At 37.1% G+C, this 23,212-nt stretch overlaps 1 long non-coding RNA gene across 9 annotated transcripts; it reads right to left on the minus strand.

The window, feature by feature from the left end:
* Nucleotides 1-3,488: 3,488 nt before the first annotated feature.
* On the minus strand, nucleotides 3,489-7,174 carry LOC110940334. 9 transcript variants are annotated; one of them, XR_004893098.1, is made up of 7 exons: nucleotides 7,024-7,174; nucleotides 6,618-6,864; nucleotides 6,444-6,529; nucleotides 4,594-5,099; nucleotides 4,389-4,448; nucleotides 4,240-4,295; nucleotides 3,489-4,066 (listed from the first exon to the last, which is right to left on the minus strand). It is a non-coding gene; the product is annotated as an uncharacterized LOC110940334 (long non-coding RNA). The 9 variants fall into 9 exon arrangements; XR_004893100.1 differs by adding an exon at nucleotides 4,131-4,160 and having other exon boundaries at nucleotides 6,444-6,864; XR_004893101.1 differs by having other exon boundaries at nucleotides 3,489-4,295; nucleotides 6,444-6,562; nucleotides 6,689-6,864.
* Between the last annotated feature and the right edge of the window lie 16,038 nt (nucleotides 7,175-23,212).

Genomic DNA, 23,212 nt, shown 5'->3' on the forward strand with positions numbered 1-23,212 from the left:
CACGAATGATAGGAATGAACTTATTCCAGCCCGGACGGTCACAGGATGGCGTGTTTGCATTGATTATCGCAAACTCAATGATGCCACCCGCAAGGACCATTTCTCGCTTCCATTCATTGACCAGATGTTGGAACGTCTGTCGGGGAAGTCTTATTACTATTTTCTGGATGGGTTTTCGGTTACTTTCAGATTCCTATTGCTCCTAAGGATCAGGAGAAGACTACCTTTACCTGCCCCTTTGGCACATTCGCCTACCGGCGTATGCCTTTTGGGTTGTGTAATGCACCGGCTACCTTCCAACGATGCATGGTTGTGATTTTTCACGACATGATCGAGGCTTCTATGGAGGTATTCATGGATGACTTTTCGGTATTTTGAGATTCCTTCGATCAGTGTCTAGAAAATTTGAAGAAAATGTTGAAGAGGTGCGAAGAAACGAATCTTGCCCTAAACTGGGAAAAATGCCACTTCATGGTATGAGAGGGCATAGTTTTGGGACATAAGATTTCGCAAGCTGGTATGGGGGTCGACCCAGCTAAAGTTGATATCATTTCACGACTTTCGCCTCCCACCTCTGTGAGAGCGATACAGAGCTTTCTTGGTCATGCGGGGTTTTACAAGCGATTCATCAAGGATTTTTCAAAAATCGCCAGGCCTATGACCCGTCTGTTGGAGAAAGACGCTCCGTTTATCTTTGGAGATGATTGATTGAAGGCTTTTGACCTTCTTAAGCAAAAGTTGATTGAGGCCCCTATTTTAGTCGCGCCTGACTGGAGTCTGCCATTTGAAATTATGTGCGACGCGAGCGATTTCGCTATAGGGGTCGTCCTGGGACAAAAGAAGGAAAAGCACTTTCACCCGATCTATTATACGAGCAAGACTCTTCACGACGCCCAGGAGAATTATACCACGACAGAAAAAGAGCTCTTGGCGGTTGTTTTCGCATTTGACAAATTTAGATTGTATTTGGTGCCTTCAAAAACAATTATGTATACTGATCATGCAGCCATCAGATATCTTTTCAGCAAACAGGACGCTAAACCGCGTCTTATCAGATGGATCTTATTGCTGCAGGAGTGATATCGAAATTCAAGACAAATGTTGGTGCATATGTCTGTCGACTTCGTCATGTATCGAGTCTTGTATTTGTTTAGAAAGATCAGGGCACGAAAAACGAGAAATGTGTGAGTTTGGCCATTTCGTACGAAATGGAAATTACCATTTCGTACGAAATGAGTTCTAGCCATTTCGTACGAAATGTCATTCCGTGTGAACCGTTTCGTGCGGAATGGCTCGTCTATAAATAGTAGCCTTGAGATTTCATTTGTAACGATCTGATTCCGGAGCCGAACTGCTACCGAAGTGTCTACTCGCTGTAAAAAGCTGTTATATCAATCAAAAAGACAATTAAAGTGAAAATCAAGTTGTCTCGAAGTCGATACGTTAGTTTCCGCCTCTCGTATTGACAAGAACTCTTCTGAACGACTCATTTTGTTCGTGCGAACGATCCTACAAGTGGTATCAGAGCTCAGGAGGAGGAGTTCTTACCGAATTCAGCTTGATTTCATCAAATTTCTGACTTCTACACCTTCTTTTCAAAATTAAACTAGTTTTCATGGTTAAAATGGCTTATTTTTCTCACATTATAAGCAAAACACAGTTTTAACAAATCCTTGAAAGTATTAGACCTTAATTCAGCTTATAATTTGATCAATTTGACAAAACCATGACCGATTGGATGACATCAGCAGCATTTCGCACGAATTGAACTTTTCATTTCGCAAGAAATGGGTTCTGTAGTTCATTTTGCTTGAGATTGGCTCCATTTTGCTTGACAGCAGGTTCATTTCGCACGAAGTGAGATTCCATTTCGTTTGAAAAATTGAGTATTTCGTACGAAATCATTCATTTCGTACCAGAGTATCCATTTCGTTTGAACCAGTGCGTTTGGTCATTTCGCGTGAAAATTTCATTTCGTTTGGGAAGTTCATTTTGTTTGAAAGATTGTGTTTTTGAATATTTGAAGCCGAAACATGGAAGAGGAATTTTATAACGCATTTGCTACTGCTCCGAGTACTCCTCTTACCATTGCTCAGAGTGTGAACATGGAAAATGAAACAGGAACTTTGCAAAAACCCCCTAAGCTAATGGGAATTGAAGAATACTATGGTTGGAAAGACCGATTTGAAAATTGGGTTCAAGCAAATCATTTGAGGTCTTAGGAATGTATTGAAAAGAATATGTTAAACCTCGTACAAATGTGGGTGTTATCAAAACGATTTCTGAATTGTCAGATAAAGAACGAGACATGTACAAAGCAGAAAAGATGATGATCAATCTACTCCAGCAAGCTGTGACGGAAGACATCTTCATATTACTTCAACACGATAATACTTCACGTTCTATTTGGGAAGCACTTCGAGTTAAGTTTGAGGGAAGTGAGAAGATGATCAGGAGTAAGAAATCATTATTAAAGAAATAGTTTGATCTGTTTACTAGTTTGCCGGGTGAAAGTTCAAAGAAACTGATTGAGAGATATTGTCACTTAGTGCATGCCATGTCACTGTTAGATATCAACAAAGATAGAGAAGAATGGGTTGACAAATTAGCTGATGCTTTACCTCAGAAAGAATGGGGTACATATCTGATGATTTTAAAGAATACTCGAGAGTATGATAAGTTAACAATTTCTCAGTTCATTGAAAAAATTGAAGGACAAGATCTTGAACAACAGAAGATTGCTAGAATGAACAATCCAAGTGGTCAACAAGACATCAAGATGTATTATAAAGGCAATGTTCAGGATGTTGAAGCAAGTCCTAAGGTTCAAACCGCTTTCAGTGTAGAAAACTCATCCGGATCAGTTAATCAAAGTCCAAAAAGCAACAGTGTTTTTTCTTCATACTCGAATGTTAGTCCGAATGTTTCGACCTCAATTCATCAGTTCCAAAGCTCAAATAGCAGTAATGGTCATGTTTTACACTGCAACATCGTGTTGCATCTTCAGAACAGTCAAAATTTTTCTGAAGAAGTTCGGGGGGGGGGGGGGATAGTGCACGCACTACAAGAAAATGAAGCTATTGCAACCCCAATAAAATGTTGCATTAGGCCTTGAAAAGGTTACATTAGGCCTAATGCAACCTTTTATCAAAAGCTACATTAGATGAAGTTGCATTAGACCTATTGCAACCTTTTTGAAGTCTAATGCAACCATTTTTAAAAGTGTTGCATTTACTACTTATATGCAACCTTTTTAGTATGCAACCTTTTATCATTCTAATGCAACTTTTTTTACTTTAAAATGCAACTATTTTAATACTCAAATGCAACTTTTAGTATAGTTTAGACACAAAATTGCAACCGTTTATACACTTAAACACAACTTTTTACATATTTTAATGCAACCTTTTCTACACCCAAATGCAACTTTGTAACATAAATTCAATTGCTATTAATTAATATGCATCCAATCACAATTACACCAAAAATAATAATAATAATACAAATATCATTGATAATCAAAAAGTGTACTTTTAACATGTTTGTGTAGACTCAAATAACTACATAGTCAACATAAAGTGTCAATTACAATAATAAAGAGAAATAAAAGCTTTCTACTCCTCCCGCCCTCCAACTAGTAATTGTTTTATAGCCTGTCACATCATAGCTTCCAAATTTTGTCGTTGGCTGTCAATATCTTGTCGCATAATTTCGAGCTTGGATTTTTTTTCTTTCGGGATCCTCTTCAAAAATGCAGCTGGAGAAGCTGCAGGCTATGGCGTTTTAGCTAATTATCAAATAAAACACTAAAAACCTGGATTTTTTTTCTTTCGTGATCCTCTTCAAAAATGCAGCTGGAGAAGCTGCAGGCTATGGCATTTTAGCTGATTATCAAATAAAACACTAAAAACCTAATCCATACTTCAAATTAACTAAACGCTAAATTGATATCAGCTTCCACTATTAAGAAACAAATATGTATATAGGAGTAGAAGGGCATAGAAATGATACTTTCCGAGTTCTTGTGAAACGTCATTACGTCGGTAACATAATATTCCTTATGTACCTGCAACACAAAAATCACAATCAAACAAATAAAAAAGTCTAGAAACTAGTAACGAACAACATACCAATAGAGAAGACATTGTACAAGATATTACCTAAACAATACAAATAAGTGTTTGTCAGCGCAAGTTAATGATAATAAAAAGATTTTAATAAGTTCTTGTAGTAATGAACCTTTTCGAGTTCTGTAGAAAGCATATCTTACACTTAGGCAATTTGTGCCTCCACTCCTTCAAATCAAAATAGACACTTATAAGAACAAGATTCATCCTTGTTGGTTTTATCTTGAGATACCACCATAAATAGATAGCTTATAACCTTACCATTTAATTCATTACTAAATACTTCTTAAAGGCGTCGCTCTTAAGTAAATTTTCAAGTAGCTGCACCAAACAAATCCAAAGTTCACAACTCAAAACTTCAATTAAAGAATGATAAAAAAGGTGCAATTCTAACAGTTTAAAACCCGAACTGCTAAAGCAATTTTTGAATGGAAATTATCTAAGCATTTAAGATAGGAACACTCACATAATCTCGAATATCGTCATACATTGTCATCCCTGGTGCACACTGCGTCCTCGAGTAGGGTAGGTGTGAGGCAGCAAATTGCGTTTCAAATTACATACACGAAGCAAGAATATCATAGCAGTATTCATCTGATTTTTAGTAGTTATATCTCAGTCACAACTACAAACCTACTTTGATGAGATTGTACAACTCTTATTCTTGGTACCTAGACAAACCAATCAAATTATTAATTCGATTTTCTACAACTTAATACAGTTCAACTTTTCAAAATTCACACACGAATAAAGCACATATTAAATTTTACTCACTGGATATAAGCATAAAATCGTAAAAAAGAACTACATTTTAAGAAGCGAAGAGTAAACGAAAAGAATGCTTGTCAACCGATGTAAGTATGTAACCTTTCAACAGAGTCTACATTTGCGCGATATCGTCATAACAGACTAATTGACAAGCAGAACCCACCATTTTACACCCCTCCATTTATCCTCCAGTGAAGACATGATCTGAAAAAAATATATTAGACGAGTATTAGTAGTTTGAATCCATAAAGTTGGCTCCCTTGCTCTTAACACTGAAGAAATGCAGCATGGATCATCTGGAATGGCGAGTTTCAACTTGAATTATAGTAGTAAAGCATTTTATCAATAAGTAAGCATTGAAGATACATTTTGTAGCTAAATAATAATGCTCTAATTGCTATCGACGATAAAGATTGTAAGATGGTAACTTTTCATGTCTTTTTACACATAAATCACAACTATTTTCTCTACTCACACATAATTTAAGTATCTACTTTAGTAATCACCTCATGTCAGTCGATTGTACGACAAAGAAAGTACATACATTAAAATTCATGTAAGAGGTGTGCATGGCAAGCCACTAGTGATCAATTAGCTATTTCGCTCGGATGTAATGTAATAAAGAAAATCAATTACGGATCCATTTTCTATTGGGTAAGGTAAAATGAGAGTAAAATACAAATTATCATCTCCAGCTGTGGATATAGAGAACGAACATTATGTAAAAGCAGAAAAACTAGATAGACAAGTTGAATATACCCATTTTCTTTTTCTAGGTAACTTTTTGTCATCTTGCCTTATTGAAACGTCATACAACCTCGTTTAAATTAAAATGGGTTGAGATTGCCACCCAGAGAGATATTAAAGATCAGGCTTTTGATCTTATTTATGCATTGTTACATGAAAAAAATAAAAACTCATGAGATTATAGTATTCATATTGTATGGTTCATCGAGTAAATTGTAAGAATATATGGAACCTCCTTAAAGGTCCAACTTCTGACTATGATGCTCACACTAGCTACAACAAAGGGATAATCCTACATGGCCTAACGCGTACACCTTCTCCAATCACACAATACCCAAAACATTTTATTTAACAGAAAATAGTATTAAAAGAAACCATTATCAAAATAATTAAGCATATAAAGCGAACTGAATATATTATATAGATCCTAGCACAATCCATAAACTCTTCACTGGGAAAAATAAAATATCATGTTTGTGTGTCAAAGTGTTGTTGCATTGAATAAAATATCATTAAACATCATAATCTCACAAATCACAGCCTCATTAATTAATCATGTTTATGTGTCAAAGTCATAGGCATTTACATAAGATTTAAAGGTAGATATGATGGCATACAGGTAGGTTTACTGCAACTTTTTTTTAAACGGCAAACTTCATTTTTTTTACTCAAGTTAAGACTTGAACCCAGGGGCGGATCTAGGCCACTTTTGTGGGTTCCCAGAACCCACTCACTTTAGAAAAAATGGGAAAATTACTGAAAACCTCGTATGATTTGGAAAAGAAAATAGTGAGAATCTACCAAAAGGAACCCGTGAAAAAAATTCTTAGATCCGCCACTGCTTGAACCCATGACTTCCCCAACTTGATGCTCCTAGTTTGCTTCTCCTATTGGACATCAACCCCAATGGTTAATGTAACCTAAATCAGCAAGATAATCAATTAGTAATACTAAATGGGGCAAAGAATAAGTTACCAAATGCCTGTATTAGTAGAAATTAAAAGCCACAAAAAATGCAAGTGTTTGTATCTTCTCCGTGGTACAACCGTATCCATCTTCAACACATCTGTTGTATCCAATTTATTGAAATGGTTTGATTAAATCCTTAATATGTCCATAGAATTTGGGATTCCATAGTCTAGGTCAGTTATGGTTATGGTGCTGCTGTCACTTGGCGGAGACTGGAGGCGGTGGTGATAGTTCTAGGTGGTACTACGGTTACCTGCAAGAGTAACCAGAAGAACAATTTAGACTAGGCTACCAAAATTAGATCTCGTTCCAAATTGATGAGTAGTGGCGGTGTGTGGTGGTATCAAGCGGCTAGAAATAACAAGTATCTTGTGGCATTCAGATTGCGGTACAATGACAGCTTCTAACTTACAGTTCCGGTGATCCGCGACTGTGGCGGTAGATCTGCATCAATGCGTTGGTTAGACACGATAGTGTTTGCTTAATTTGGGGTTATCATTTGGTTAGGGTTTTCAAAGACTTGAAAATTTCGAAAAGGGGGAAACGAAAATGAGCAGGCCGGGAAAAATTAATTGATTGTTTGGGAAAAAGAAGTTAGATTATTTTATAGAAGATAAATAGATTAAAATAATTTATAGAAGATAGTGTTTTAAAATTATTTTTCTAGTCGGTGTGTTTTAGTGGTTTTAATTATTTGATTTCAAAATCAAAAAGTTTAACGACCTGAGCGTCTAACTACTCTTTTTATAACGTTTTTACGTTGCACCTTTTTACAATACGGCTGTATTTAACTTTTAGCAATGCAATCTATAAAAGTATTTATTTAAATTTTCTTATTGCAACCTTTATAATAAAAGTTGCAAACTTTAATAAAATTTGCAACCTTTCAAAAAAATAGTTGCAAATTCTAGTCAATTTTGCAACTTTTTATGAAAAAGGTTGTATTAGAATTTCTAATGCAACCTTTATATTCAACAAAGTTGCATTAGAGTCAAATGCAACTTATTTAAAAAGGTTGCTTATAAAAAGTTGCATTAGCCCTATTTTCTAGTAGTGACGGTCCTCCTAACCGCCGGAGTGATCTCACTCCGGGAGCCGCTACCCGACCAAGCTAGCTCCGCGGTGACTTCCCCATGCCGAGTTCTTACCCTGGGCAACATATGCCACTCCCAAGACTCGAACCCGGTACCTCTGGGAAGAGGTGGGTGTCGGTGGCCAACTGGGCTACCCCAGTTGGTTATTTTTCTGAAGAAGTTGCTAAAGGTCATATGGCATTACTTGCTACAGTGTTGGAATCATATGAGGGATTGGTTGCAGGAAGGATCGGAAATCCTATGTTGACAAAAGAGGATTACGATCAGATCGATGCTGAGGAGATAGAGCTTATGGATATTAAGTGGTGTTTAGCGAGTGTGTTGAGGATAGCTGAGAAATTTAAGATGATTATAGGAAGAGATGACTTCCGTGATGCTAATGTTTCTACTTTAGGCTTTGATAAATCTAAAGTTACTTGTTTTCGATGCAGGGAAAAAGGACATTTCAAGAGGGAATGTACCAATCGAGAAGCAAGAGGAGCTCAGAATCCGTTCGGGAATAATGATTATTATCGGAAAGCAATATATCAACAAGTTGCTCAACAACCATCATCATCAAATGCTATTGAAGATGGAAAGAAGAAGGCAATCGAAGAGTCAACAAAGAGAGCTTATTATGTATAATAGATCAAGATGATCAGAAAGTGGCAGAAGGTTTTAACTAGGACAAATACATTCCACCTGATTCAAAGTTAGGACCATTCATTGCACAAATTGTTCAAGAACCAGATTTGATGAAAGAATGGATGAAAGTGTTTGCTAATGACGAGAAAAGTCAAGATGAAGAGTCTATTTCTTCATAAGAAAGTTCAGAATAGACACAAGTGTTTGATCAATCATCAACTGTAGCAGTGATGATGAAGAAGAAATTCAAATAAACATTTGAAAAACTCAATTATCTCCTGAAAGTTTTAAATTTTATTTTGCAGATAGAGTGGAGAAACTAAAGGAGAAGCGACCAGCAAAAGAACAGAAAAAGGTAAAATGCAAGAGCGTTGCTCAAGAATAGAGTGTTGAACAGAGTAAAGAAGTTAAACTTACTGAGAAAGTAATTGAAGTTGAGAAGATAGTCAAAGTTGAAAAGATTATCGAAGTTGAAAATGTCACAGCCCTCGATCCCTAATCCCCGGGAACGGGCGGCCGCGAGTCAGTTTCGGTGGTATCACGTTATTAACCAATTTGGCAGCGGAAATTTTCATCAGGACCGTAGTTAGGAAATATTTAATCAGAGTAAACCACCACATTTTATAATATTAAATACATAGGTAAAACCCAAGTTTTTAGTATACACACATTTATAGGAATGAATCCTATTTTATTTAACAAAACATCTATTTTATTCTTAGGTAACTTTATTGCCACTTTTCCAAGCTTTCAGTGCTGTCCAGCTGCTTCTATTTGGCTTTCACATTTTATTACCTGAAACGCGTTTCAAAAACATTTTGTCAGTGGGAAATACTGGTGAGTGAATCCCAGTTTAATCATGTTTAAATAAAAAGTCACAGTGTACAGTATTGAGGGCGATCCCGCAATTACATTTGTTTCCAAGTTATATCAATTATCACCCGTCGGTACTGTCAGACCTGACTTGTGGAAATGTTACTCCTTGACTAGGTGGTAACAAATTTTGTATACAAAACCCCAACATACCCACGATAATTGTATTCTTACAAATAATCAATAACTGTTATTCGCATGGAAAGGTATTTAAGGTTTTGTAAAAACAGTTAACAAAAAGATTTACAAAAAGTGGATCAACTCACATTGCTGTCTTAGGGTTTTCAGTAATGATTTCCTGGGAATAATCTATAATTTACACAAATGCACGTGTGTTAGTATAATAACCCATATTAACATTAGTAATACCCTCCCCGAGACGGCATTCCAACGACTACGTCGGGCAGAACCACGACAGCCGTTACGGAACCCTAGATCAATCGGGCAGAGTATCTAATACGTCTCCAGAGGTTATAATACTTACATCGTAGCAGAACCTCGCTATTTAGGGGGTATAAGACTCGAGTATAAAGCCCACTATCTAATTTTGAGAGAAAGAAAAGAAAGATTGAACGATCGGAACTGAAGGCCGATGCTCACAATTTATAGGGCCGTAATCTGCTTTTCTCGCGGCCCGCGTAAAGGTAAGCCTAGGCTTACGCGACCCGCGTCATCCCTAGGTCAAAGCGTAGGTGATCCAGGTCATCTAGTAGGGTCGACAAGTGTTGGGCCACATGGCGGCCCAGGGTTCAGCCACCTTTCACTCTCTCACGGCCCGCGTAAGAGTTAAGGTGAGCTTACGCGGCCCGCCTGAACTTAAAATTCAACAACTCAGGCCTTAGCCTTGATACCGCCCGCGTAAATGGTTGGGGTGGGTCTACGCAGCCCACCTCAATTTCATATTTCTTGTTTTTAATTATTTTTTATGTTATGTTACATTTCAGGCTCGGTTTTTACATACGGGGTGCATTTAAAGACATTTTAGGATATTTTAAATATTTTTAGGGCATCGGAAAAATTATGAGGGTGTCGGTTTACATTAGGGTTGTTATATCCTCCCCACCTTGTTTTAGAGCTCGTCCTCGAGATCTACTGGAACAAGTGCGGATATTTCTTTTGCATTTCTGATTCAAGCTCCCATGTGTACTCGGGTCCTCTTTTGGAGTCCCACTTCACTTTGACCAGAACTAGTCTCTTGTGCTTGAGATTCTTAATTTTCCTATCTTCAATCTGTAGAGGCCTCTCTACAAACTTGAGTTGTTCATTTACCTCTATATCCTTGAGAGGTACTACGAGTGATTCATCAGCTAGGCACTTTTTGAGATTTGATACATGAAATACATCATGTATTCCTGCCATTTTCTCTAGCAGTTGTAGCTGATAGGCTACAGGTCCTATTCTTTTAATAATCTTAAAAGGTCTAATATACCTGGGACTTAGCTTTCCTCTTTTGATGAATCTTACCATTCCTTTCCAGGGAGAGACTTTTAACAATACCTTGTCACCTACTTGAAATTCTAACGACTTACGTCTGTTATCAGCGTAGCTCTTCTGTCGATCACGTGCTTTCAGTCGTTCCTTGACTTGAATGATTTTATCTATTGTTTCCTGTACCATCTCAGGTCCAAAGAGTTGCTGTTCCTAATTTCTGCCCAACAGACTGGGGTTCTGCACTTTCGTCCATAAAGTGCTTCGAATGGTGCAGCAGTGATACTTGTGTGATAGCTATTATTATAAGAAAATTCTATCAAAGGTAAGTGATCATCCCAATTACCTCCAAAATCAATTACACAAGCTCTAAGCATGTCCTCCATGGTCTGAATTATTCTTTCACTTTGCCCGTCTGTTTGAGGATGATAAGCTGTGCTTAGGTTCAGCTTGGTTCCCATTGCTTTTTGGAAACTTGACCAAAAATGAGAGGTAAAACGGCTATCCCTATCAGAAACAATTGATAAAGGTATTCCATGTAATGAAACAATTTCATTTACATATAATTTGGCTAATTGTTCCATACTAAAAGTTTCCTTCATTGGTAAGAAATGAGCTGACTTGGTTAGCCTATCTACAATCACCCAAATTGTATCATTATCTTTTCTTGTTTTGGGTAATTTGGTAACAAAATCCATTGTTATTAATTCACATTTCCAAACTGGCATTTCTAATTGTTGTAATAAACCTGAGGGTTTCTGATGTTCAGCTTTTACTTGTGAACACGTTAAACATTTAGAAACATAAGCTGCTATATCCTTTTTCATTCCTATCCACCAGAATTTTTTCCTTAAATCCTGGTACATTTTATCATTTCCTGGATGCATCGTACATTTAGATTTATGAGCTTCTTCTAATATACGGTGACGTAGGTTTCCTAACTTAGGTATCCACATTCTCTTTTTATGGAATCTCCAAATTCCATCTGTTCCTTGTTCTAATTCTTTAATCATTCCTTTTAATTTTTCAGTATCTTTCTTGATTACTGATTCTTGTGCTTTTCTAATTTGTTCGTTTAAATCTACTTGTAGATTTATTTTAAGAGAACGTACCCTTTTTGGCTTTTCATGATACTTTCGACTTAAAGCATATGCCATTACATTTGCTTTTCCTACATGATACTGGATATCACAATCATAATCACTGAGCATTTCCATCCAACATCTTTGTCTCATATTTAACTCTTTTTGCCCGAAAACATATCTTAAACTCTTATGATCTGTAAATATGGTAAACTTACTACCATAAAGATAATGTCTACAAATCTTAAGGGCAAAAATTATAACTCCTAATTCCAAATCATGGGTTGAATAATTCTCTTCATGACTCTTAAGCTGTCTAGATGCATAAGCTATAACTTTTTGACGTTGCATCAACACACATCTGTACCCTAATTTAGAAGCATCACAATAGACTACAAAGTCTTCAGTTCCTTCTGGTAATGCTAGTATGAGTGCATGGGTCAATCTTTGCTTAAGGATACTAAAGGCTTCATCCTGTTTTAGTCCCCATTCAAACTTAACAGATTTACAGGTTTAACTTGGTTAAAGGAATGGCTATTCTAGAAAAATCTCGAATAAATCTTCTATAATAACCGGCCAATCCTAAGAAACTTCTAACCTCGGTTGGTGACTCAGGGGTTTTCCATTTGGTAATTGCCTCGATCTTTGTTGGATCTACATGAATTCCTTCCTGATTCACTAAATGTCCAAGAAATTGTACCTGTTCTAACCAAAACTCGCACTTTGAAAAATTAGCGTAAAGCTTTTCCTTTCTTAATAGACTTAAAAGTAAGTGCAAGTGCTTTGTATGCTCTTCCTTACTCTTAGAGTAAATTAGAATATCATATATGAAGACAATTATGAATTTATCCAAATATGGCTTACATATTCGGTTCATCATGTCCATAAATACGGCTGGGGCATTGGTTAAACCAAATGGCATGACAGTAAATTCATAATGACCATACCTTGTTCTGAATGCGGTTTTAGGAATATCCTCTTCCTGTACCTTTAATTGATGATATCCTGATCTTAAATCGATTTTAGAGAAAAATCGAGCTCCTTGAAGTTGATCAAACAGATCATCGATCCTCAGTAATGGATACCGATTCTTAATCGTGACTTTGTTCAATTCACGGTAGTCAATGCACATACGCATTGATCCGTCCTTCTTTTTAACAAACAATATCGGTGCTCCCCATGGCGATGAGCTTGGCTGTATGAATCCTTTCTCCAACAATTCGTCTAATTGTTTCTTCAGTTCCTGCATTTCAGCGGGTGCCAAACGGTAAGGTGCTTTGGCAATCGGTGCTGTCCCTGGTAGCAGATGGATTCTGAATTCAACATCCCTGTCTGGCGGTAGTCCTGGCAATTCCTCTAGAAAGACATCTGAAAACTAGGACACGACTGTAATGTCTTTTAATTCTTTTCCTTTAGTGTTAGCGATTATAGAAATCAAATACACTATAGATCCTTTTCTTATATAACTTGCAGTTTTCATCACAGAGATGAATTTAGTGGATCTAGATGGTTTATCTCCTTTAATTGTGATCTTTTTACCCCTTGGTGATTTTACTTGAATTGACTTTTGATCACATAAAATACTGGCTTTATTGGCTATTAACCAATCCATTCCTAACACAACATCGAATCTAGTTAGATTCATTGGGTAAAGGTTTGCAATAAATTTTTGATTAAAAATTTCTATTCTTGCTTCCTGCAAGACTTCAGAAATCCTAATGGTTTCTCCATTTGCGGTTTCTACTAGACATTCTTGTGGTAGTTTAGTTAATGATTGATTCAGAAGTTTGCAAAACGAAGTATTAATAAAACTTTGGTTTGCACCAGAGTCAAATAATACTTTAGCAAAAATATCATTAACTAAAAACGTACCAGCTATGACGTCTGGAATCATCTTGGCTTCATCTGCAGTTAGAACAAATGCTCTAGCATTTTTAGTGTTCTTGTTGTTCGCAGCTGGAGCCAATTTCGGACAGTTTGGCTTGATATGACCTTTTTTCTCCACAGTTGAAGCACATCCCATTACTGGTTTTCCTCATGCAATCTTCTTCGTTGTGTCCTGGTGCCTTACAGTAATTGCAGTGAGTGGAGCATCTTCCAGAATGCTTCTTCTTGCTGATCCTGCAGTATGGTGCAGAGGTAGAACCTACATTCCTACGATTAGAATTCCCAGAACGGAATTCTTGAGTAAGCTTTTGGGTTAGGTTTCTCCTCCGATCTTCTTCTCTAGTACGGATTAACTCATCTGTCAAGGTATTGGCTAGTTCTACAGCTTCTTCTATGGTTTGAGGTCTAGCTGCCTTGACTACATGTCTAATCTCTCCGATTAATCCCCAGATGTAACGGGAGATTAACACCGGTTCAGGTGATGCAAGGGTTGGTACTATCCTAGCATATTCAAAGAATGTGGTAGTGTAACCCTTACTGTCTACCCTAGTCATTCTAAGGTTTAGAAACTTGTTTGCTATCTGTTCTTTTTCATTGGGAGGGCAAAATTTCCTTTCTACCATATTTTTAAACTCCTCCCATTCCATGTTGTATACTCTATCGCTTCCCCTTGACTGGAGGATAGTGTTCCACCATTCTAAAGCTGAGTTTTTAAACAGATTAGAAGCAAACATTATCTTATCTTCCTCAGCACATTTGCTTATTTTCAGAACAGCCTCAGTTTTCTCTATCCAGCGTAGAGCTGCAATGGGTCCTTCATTGCCCGAGAATTCTATTGGTTTGCTGGACCAGAATTCTTTATAAGAACAACCATATGGCATGGTTCTTCTTCTTTTAGGAATGGGCGCTTGAAGCATGGGTCCATTGTTCACGTTGTGTTCCGGTTCAGTTGGTCGCTTACCGCTATGCTTACTTTTATTATTCGCTTCTTGAACCGTTTGAATAATAAATGGCATTGCATCTATAATTCCTTGTGCCACTATATGCTGAATGGCACTATTATCCATTTGGTTTCCATTGTTGTTAGGATTCTCATTATTCAGATTATCATTATTTGAGTGGTTGTCGTTCTGGATATTATCATTCTGGTTTTCCTGATTCACTTCGTTGTCCATCTGAATTTTAAACATTTACCACATATTAATATCACAAATAATATTTGAATATAGCCAATCACATGACAAGCATTTTTGATCAAAATAACTTGACAGAGATGAATTTAGTGGATCAAGCACTTTAGTGTTAGTGATTATAGAAATCAAATACACTGTAGATACTTTTCTTATATAACTTGCAGTTTTTATCACAGAGATGAATTTAGTGGATCTAGATGGTTTATTTCCTTTAATTGTGATCTTGTCACACTTTGGTGAATTTACTTGAATTGACTTTTGATCACATAAAATACTGGCTTTATTGGCTATTAACCAATCTATTCCTAACACAACATCAAATCCTGCCAGATTCATTGGGTAAAGGTTTGTAGTAAATTTTTGATTAAAAATTTCAATTCTTGCTCCCTGCAAGATTTCAGAAATCCTAATGGTTTCTCCATTTGCTGTCTCTACTAGACATTCTTGTGGTAGTTTAGTTAATGATTGATTTAGGAATTTGCAAAATGAAGTATTAATAAAACTTTGGTTTGCACCAGAGTCAAATAATACTTTAGCAAAAATATCATTAACTAAAAACGTACCAGCTATGACGTCCGGAATCATCTTGGTTTCATCTGCAGTTAGAATGAATGCTCTAGCATTTTTAGGATTCTTGTTGTTTGCAGCTGGAGCCAATTTCGGACAATTTGGCTTGATGTGACCTTTTTCTCCACAGTTGAAGCACATTCCATTGGTTGGTTTCCTTCTGCAGGTTTCTTCCTTATGTCCTGGTGCTTTGCAGAAATTGCAGTAAGTAGAGCATCTTCCAGAATGCTTCTTTCTGCAGGTTTTACAGTATGGTGCAGAGGTAGAACCTACGTTCCTACGGTTGGAATTCCCAGAACGGAATTCTTGAGTAAGCCTTTGGGATAGGTTTCTCCTCTGGTATTCTTCTCTAGTACGAATTAACTCATCTATCAAGGTATTGGCTAGTTCTACAGCTTCTTCTATGGTTTGAGGTCTAGCTGCCTTGACTACATGCCTAATCTCCCCGATTAGTCCCCAGATATATCGGGAGATTAATGCCGGTTCAAGTGATGCAAGGGTTGGTACTATCCTAGCATATTCAAAGAATGTGGTAGTATAACCCGTACTGTCTACCCCGGTCATTCTAAGGTTCAGAAACTTATTTGCTATTTGCTCTTTTTCATTGGGAGGGCAGAATTTTCTTTCTACCATGTTTTTAAATTTTTCCCATTCCATGTTATAAACCCTATCACTTCCTCTTGACTGGAGGATAGTGTTCCACCATTCTAGGGCTGCATTCTTAAACAAATTCGAAGCAAACATTATCTTATCTTCCTCAGCACATTTGCTTATTTTCAGAATAGCTTCAGTTTTCTCTATCCAGCGTAAAGCTGCAATGGGTCCTTCGTTGCCTGATAATTCTATTGGTTTGCAGGACCAGAATTCTTTGTAAGAACAACCATATGGCATGGTTCTTCTTCTTTTAGGAATGGGCGCTTGAAGCACGGGTCCATTATTTACGCTGTGTTCTGGTTCAGTTGGTCGCTTACTGCTATGCTTACTTTTATTATTCGCTTCTTGAACTGTTTGAATAATAAATGACATTGCATCTATAATTCCTTGTGCCACTATATGTTGAACAACACTATTATCCATTTGGTTTCCATTGTTGTTCGGATTCTTGTTATTCAGATTATTGTTATTCGAGTGGTTGTCGTTCTGAATATTATCATTCTAGTTTTCCTGATTCACTTCGTATCCATCTGAATTTGAAAGATTTACCAAATATTAATATTACAAATAATATTTGAATATAGCCAATCACATGACAAGCACTTTTGGTCAAAAGCGTCGAACATTGCGACTTTTGCTCTATTCATATATTATGCATCTATTACACACCAGTACTGAAATTAAAATTACAATACCGACTGAAATGTAAAGCTACAATACTAGTAATATGCATCCGTAGTTTTTTTTTCTTACACATACACACATATATTATTATTATATTATTATTATTATTTCTATCGTTCCTGCCATCACATTCACGGATATGGATTCATCCAAAAATCCATATTGCACTCGTCGTATTTCCATACGAGACGCTCTCCCACCTGTCTCATTCTCTCACTGCTCTCTAAAATTTCCTCACCGAAAGTCCTAAGCTCTTGTACGTTTTCTGCACTAATTGGGGGTGCAGGTTCTAGGACTGGGTTTGGAATCTGGGGTGCGGGTTCCTAGTACGGGGCATGGTATGGGTAGGGATTCTCTAAGATCTCCCTAATGTATGCATCATTAACGTAATAGGGATCTTGAGGATTTAACCCTGGGTAGGCTCCTAGGTTGGGCATTGGCACATTTTCCTGTATCGGGTTTTGTTGCACATAGTCCCTAACATCGTCCCACCAGGGGTCGTAATTGTTTGGGTCTAAGGGATTTGGTGCAGGTACCCTAGGTATCTCCTCCGGGTTGAAATCAGGCATTTTTATTTGGTTTTCAGGGTTTTCTCTCTCCATGGGTTGGTCAGGAATCGGTGGTTGTGGTTGGGGTGCTAGCATTTGCTCTAGGTTTGGGTCAGCTGCAGTGGTTGCTAAAATATGGATATTAGTTATACCCCTATTGAGCATATCCTGGGCATAGGCATCGGTTTTTCTTTTAGCTGCGGCTAACACTCGCTGTTCCTTCAACTTTTTCATACGTTTCCTACGCTCGTGTGCTCCCCTACTGAACCATCCCCTCTTTTTATGAGGAAATGGCTCTTCAGATTGAGCCTTAAACACAAAGATTCCTCCTTCCGTATCAGCAGAGTACCTGAGAGGGCAGGCTAAGAAGAGGAGGTGCCTTCGCTTCTAGGCGAACCAGACAATTGACGGTACGCGTCAGATGGTCCTTAGTCACTTATACTGTAAACTAACAGATAGTCAGATAACACATAACAAAAAAATACAATTATGCACGTATTTCCGTAATTTATTTCCTAACACTTTGAATTTTGATGTCAGCGGAACACTTTTGTGGGTGAATCAGTGGCATAGCTCTGATACTACCTTCTGTCACAGCCCTCGATCCCTAATCCCCGGGAACGGGCGGCCGCGAGCCAGTTTCGGTGGTATCACGTTATTAACCAATTTGGCAGCGGAAATTTTCATCAGGACCGTAGTTAGGAAATATTTATCAGAGTAAACCACCACATTTTATAATATTAAATACATGGGTAAAACCCAAGTTTTCAGTATACACACTTTTATAGGAATGAATCGTATTTTATTTAACAAAACATCTATTTTATTTTTAGGTAACTTTATTGCCACTTTTCCAAGCCTTCAGTGCTGTCCAGTTGGCTTCTATTTGGCTTTCACATTTTGTTACCTGAAACGCGTTTTAAAAACATTTTGTCAGTGGGAAATACTGGTGAGTGAATCCCAGTTTAATCATGTTTAAATAAAAAGTCACAGTTTACAGTATTGAGGGCGATCCCGTAATTACATTTGTTTCCAAGTTATATCAATTATCACCCGTCGGTACTGTCAGACCTGACTTGTGGAAATGTTACTCCTTGAACAGGTGGTAACAATTTTTGTATACAAAACCCCAACATACTCACGATAATTGTATTCTTACAAATACTCAATAACTGTTATTCACATGGAAAGGTATTTAAGGTTTTGTAAAAACAGTTAATAAAAAGATTTACAAAAAGTGGATCAACTCACATTGCTGTCTTAGGGTTTTCAGTAATGATTTCCTGGGAATAATCTATAAATTACACAAATGCACGTGTGTTAGTATAATAACCCATTTTAACATTAGTAATACCCTCCCCAAGACGGCATTCCAACGACTACGTCGGGCAGAACCACGACAGCCGTTACGGAACCCTAGATCAATCGGGCAGAGTATCTAATACGTCTCCAGAGGTTATAATACTTACATCGTAGCAGAACCTCGCTATTTAGGGGGTATAAGACTCGAGTATAAAGCCCACTATCTAATTTTGAGAGAAAGAAAAGAAAGATTGAACGATCGGAACTGAAGGCCGATGCTCACAATTTATAGGGCCGTAATCTGCTTTTCTCGCGGCCCGCGTAAAGGTAAGCCTAGGCTTACGCGGCCCGCGTCATCCCTAGGTCAAAGCGTAGGTGATCCAGGTCATCTAGTAGGGTCGACAAGTGTTGGGCCATGTGGTGGCCCAGGGTTCAGCCACCTTTCACTCTCTCGCGGCCCGCGTAAGAGTTAAGGTGAGCTTATGCGGCCCGGCTGAACTTAAAATTCAACAACTCAGGCCTTAGCCTTGATACCGCCCGCGTAAATGGTTGGGGTGGGTCTATGCGGCCCGCCTCAACTTCATATTTCTTGTTTTTAATTATTTTTAATGTAATGTTACATTTCGGGCTCGGTTTTTACATACGGGGTGCATTTAAAGACATTTTAGGATATTTTAAATATTTTTAGGGCATATGAAAAATTATGAGGGTGTCGGTTTACGTTAGGGTTGTTATAGAAAAAATTGTTGAGGTTACAAAACCATGTCTAAAGTGTTTGGAATCTTGCAAACATTGTGAAGAGAAGGACAAGAAGTATAGTGAGCTCGATAAAATGAAAGAATAATTGTTGTACGATGTTAATTACGTGAAAGAGTCGTATGATGTGTTGAATAGAACGGTGAATAGTCTGCAAAAGACAAATTCTGAAAGAGAAGATGCCTTAACCATGATGAATGCAGCGATGATGTCTAAACAGAAGGCTATCAATCATTATACTGAAGAATGTGCAAAGTTGAAGCAGGAGTTGGAAACAGAAAAGATAGAAAATGAAAGAATCAGACGATTGCTGCAAAGTAGGGCTGTTCATGAGCCGAGCCGAGCCAGGCCAAGCTCGGGCTCGGCTCGATTATAAACTGAGCTGGCTCGGCTCGGATTTGAAAGCGAGCTAAAAATCTAAGCTCGGGCTCGGCTTGGTTTTAAACCGAGCTAGCTTGGCTCGGCTTGGTTTGGCTCGATTTTATAAAAAAAAAACTAATATATACCTCTTAAAATTTAATAGCCTAAAATATTAGTAAATAATTTAAAAGAATATATTCAAAATAAGTTCAACCTAATACAATTCAAACCAAAATCAAGTTTAACAACGCAAAATAAGTTTTAATTTCAATAAAATACAATATTAGTTCATTAGTATGGTAATCAATCTTCAAATATGCCATAAATATCAAATTACAAACCTATATACATGTAAATAATATTAGTTTTTTTGTAATATATTATAATGTATATAAAATTAATACTTATTACAAGTAAAATAATTCGAGCTAAACCGAGCCGAGCTACAAAGCGAGCCGAACCGAGACAGCTCGGCTCGCTACGAGCCGAGCCGAGCTAGGCTCACTTTCTAACCGAGCTGAGCCGGCTCGGCTCACTTTTAAACCGAGCCAAATCGAGCGAGCTTTTTCCGAGCTAAATCCGAGCGAGCTCCGAGCCGCGAGCTTTTTGAACAGCCCTACTGCAAAGTTTTTCAAGTTCTGATTATTTGATTGATAGAATTTATCCTACTGTTGCAGGTTTTGAAGCATTTCAGGACGAGAAGCCAAAATAAAAGGATACTGGTAAGAAACAGAGTGTCAGTTATAACAAGTGTCCACCTCCGATCTGGGAAGGTTTTCTACCAGAAAACCAAATGAGGAACAAGTCAAAAAGGCAGTCAATATAAAACTAAAATCCAAAACGACTGATGATTTACCAGAAAACATTGACGTCACGTTCACATCGTCTGACACTGATCATGAGTCTGAGTTAATAAAGAAAGTGGTCGATCAGGTGTTGGATAAAGATGAGGAGTCAGAGTCAAAGTCCGAATCAGAGAGTTCGAGTTCGTCGGTCGACAGTTCAAAACCATCAGTCAAAAGGGTTTACAATAAAGAATTTCTGTTATCAAAATCTAATTTGAATGATGAACCAATCAAAGTGGCATATATGTTGTTTGATTCAGACAAATTATATTCTGATGAGGAATTTCCAATAAGTAGTGTTAAAACTGAAATGGTCAACAAGGTTTTCAAATTAACAGAAATTAATATTTCTGAAATAAAAGATATAAATCTTACCGAAAAACCTAAAAAAATACACTTCAAGAGTTCAACAAAGATTGAACAAGAAAAAGGGTTACAGTTCTGGTTCTGGTTTTCAAAAGAAATCAAACCATAACAGTAATTTCAAAAAGAAAGGTTTAGGCTTTATTCCACCAGAAAATCATAAAAAAGAGAAAATTTCTAAAACAAAAACAACATTTGTTTCAGGAATAAGTTCTGAGAAAGAAGCAAAGAGCTCATTCTGGAAGAAATCAAACAAAGACTTCCATGTGAAAAAGCAAGAAGGAATGAAGAATGAAGCTGCTAGGAAGAAAGAAACAAGAACCTGTTACAGATGTCAAGAAGTTGGTCACATCGCCTGGAATTGTCCAATGGCTACCAACACAAAACAGGAAGTTGTTTCTAAACTCAAAGAAAAGATTGTTGATAAAACCGAACCACCAACTGAAAAATTTAAATTGTTTAAAAACTCAACATATGAAGTTGGTGAATGTTCAAAAAGGTTTTACAAAAGAAGGGTAAATCTTATCAACCAAACACGGGTTGCTAAGAAATCAGATGTTAAATCTGGCAATGAATCTAACTCGTCAAAGTCAGATGAGCCACAAGTTGAGGTTAAAAATGATAATTCAGTACCACCAATGGATGATGTTAATTTTCCATCATTGAGAATGTTGTTGCATAAATTTCTGTTAACTTTGTCTTGTATCGAGTCATGTGTCTAGATAGGATAAACCAGGGCTCAGCAGGTCGGAAAACAGGTTATGGATGTTAATGGGTAATTTCGCACGAAATTACAGGTTGGTAATTTCAGACGAAATTACATGTTGATTTCGCATGAAATTGTAATTTCATGTGAATGTAATTTCGCTTGGGGAATTCCGTGCGAAATTAGCTGCCCTATAAATACCCAACCTGCTGATTCATTTGTAACGGTCTTGATTTCAGAGCCGAGGTGCTGCCAGTTTGTCAAACGACCAGGATTACTTTGAAATCATTAATAAAAGGATAATTAAGGAGAATCAAGCTGTTTCACGTCGATATCACTGATTCCGCCTTTGATATTGAGGCATGACTCTTCTGATTGACTCATTAGGGTCACACGACGATCCAACAAGTGGTATCAGAGCTCAGGAAGAAAAGTTTATACCAATTCAGCTTGTTTTCATCACTTCTACTCATTCTTTTCACAATTAAACAAGATTTAACGGACAAAATGGATTGAATTTCACATATATCACGTAAAACACTGTTTTAAAGAATCCTTGAAAGAATTGGGCCAAAATCGATAAAAAATCGGATCAATTTGACAAAATGGTGGCCGAAATGATGATGTCATCATAATTTCGCACGAAATAGTTAGCAGGAATTTCGCACGAAATTAACTTTGAGTGTTTTATTTCGTACGAAATCACGGTATTTCGCACGAAATCAACATCTTATTTGGTATTTCGTACGAAATTAAGTTGGTGAACATAATTTCGCACGAAATCATAATTTCGCACGAAATCAGACATAATTTCGCACGAAATCAGAACTAATTTCGTGTGAAGGATATTTCGTTTGAAGTGTATTTTGTATTAAAGTCATTTCGCGTGAAAGATAATTTCGCGTGAACTGAGTTCGTTTGAAACTGTTGTTAAAAATCAAAAATTTTCTAAGTATTTGTTGATTGTTTCAGATACTTAAAGATGGATGAGTTTATGAATCCGTTCAGTGACATGTTTGCTTTCACGGGAAACACCGAAGATGATACATCAAACAACACAAATGAAAACGTTTCAAATCCGAGTGCAAAGAAAACTCTTTCTGATGCTTTGAGTGTGGAAAGTGCTTATGGGACGTACAACAAACCTCCTAAACTGATGGCAATTGAAGAATATAATAGATGGGCTACAAGGTTTGAAGAGTGGCTAAAAGTGTTTGCGTATCCAAGCTGGAAGAGCATGAAGAATGGTTTCAATATAGGAAGATCGGATTATGAAAATATAGAAGGCACTGAAGATGTAGATAGTTTTGTTGCTGAACAAAAGTGCATTGCATTGCTTCATCAGTCTGTGAGAGATGACATAATATCGTTAATTGAGTACACAAATGCAAAAGATCTATGGGAGAAATTGAGAGTGAAATGTGTGGGTAGTGCTAAGATAGTCAAAAACAAAAAGATGTTGTTAAGAAAAGAGTTTGATTTGTTTTGATATTTGAAAAACGAATCTGTTTCTAAGACGATTGAAAGATTCAGGCATTTGAAGATGGAGCTGGCAAGACACGGAATCATATATACTCAAGAAGAATTAGTTGACAAACTGTTTGACTCGCTGTCGGATGAGAAACACTGGCAATA

The sequence above is a fragment of the Helianthus annuus genome, chromosome 5 (genome assembly GCF_002127325.2).
Source record: "Helianthus annuus cultivar XRQ/B chromosome 5, HanXRQr2.0-SUNRISE, whole genome shotgun sequence".
In the NCBI taxonomy this organism is placed as follows: Eukaryota; Viridiplantae; Streptophyta; class Magnoliopsida; order Asterales; family Asteraceae; genus Helianthus; species Helianthus annuus.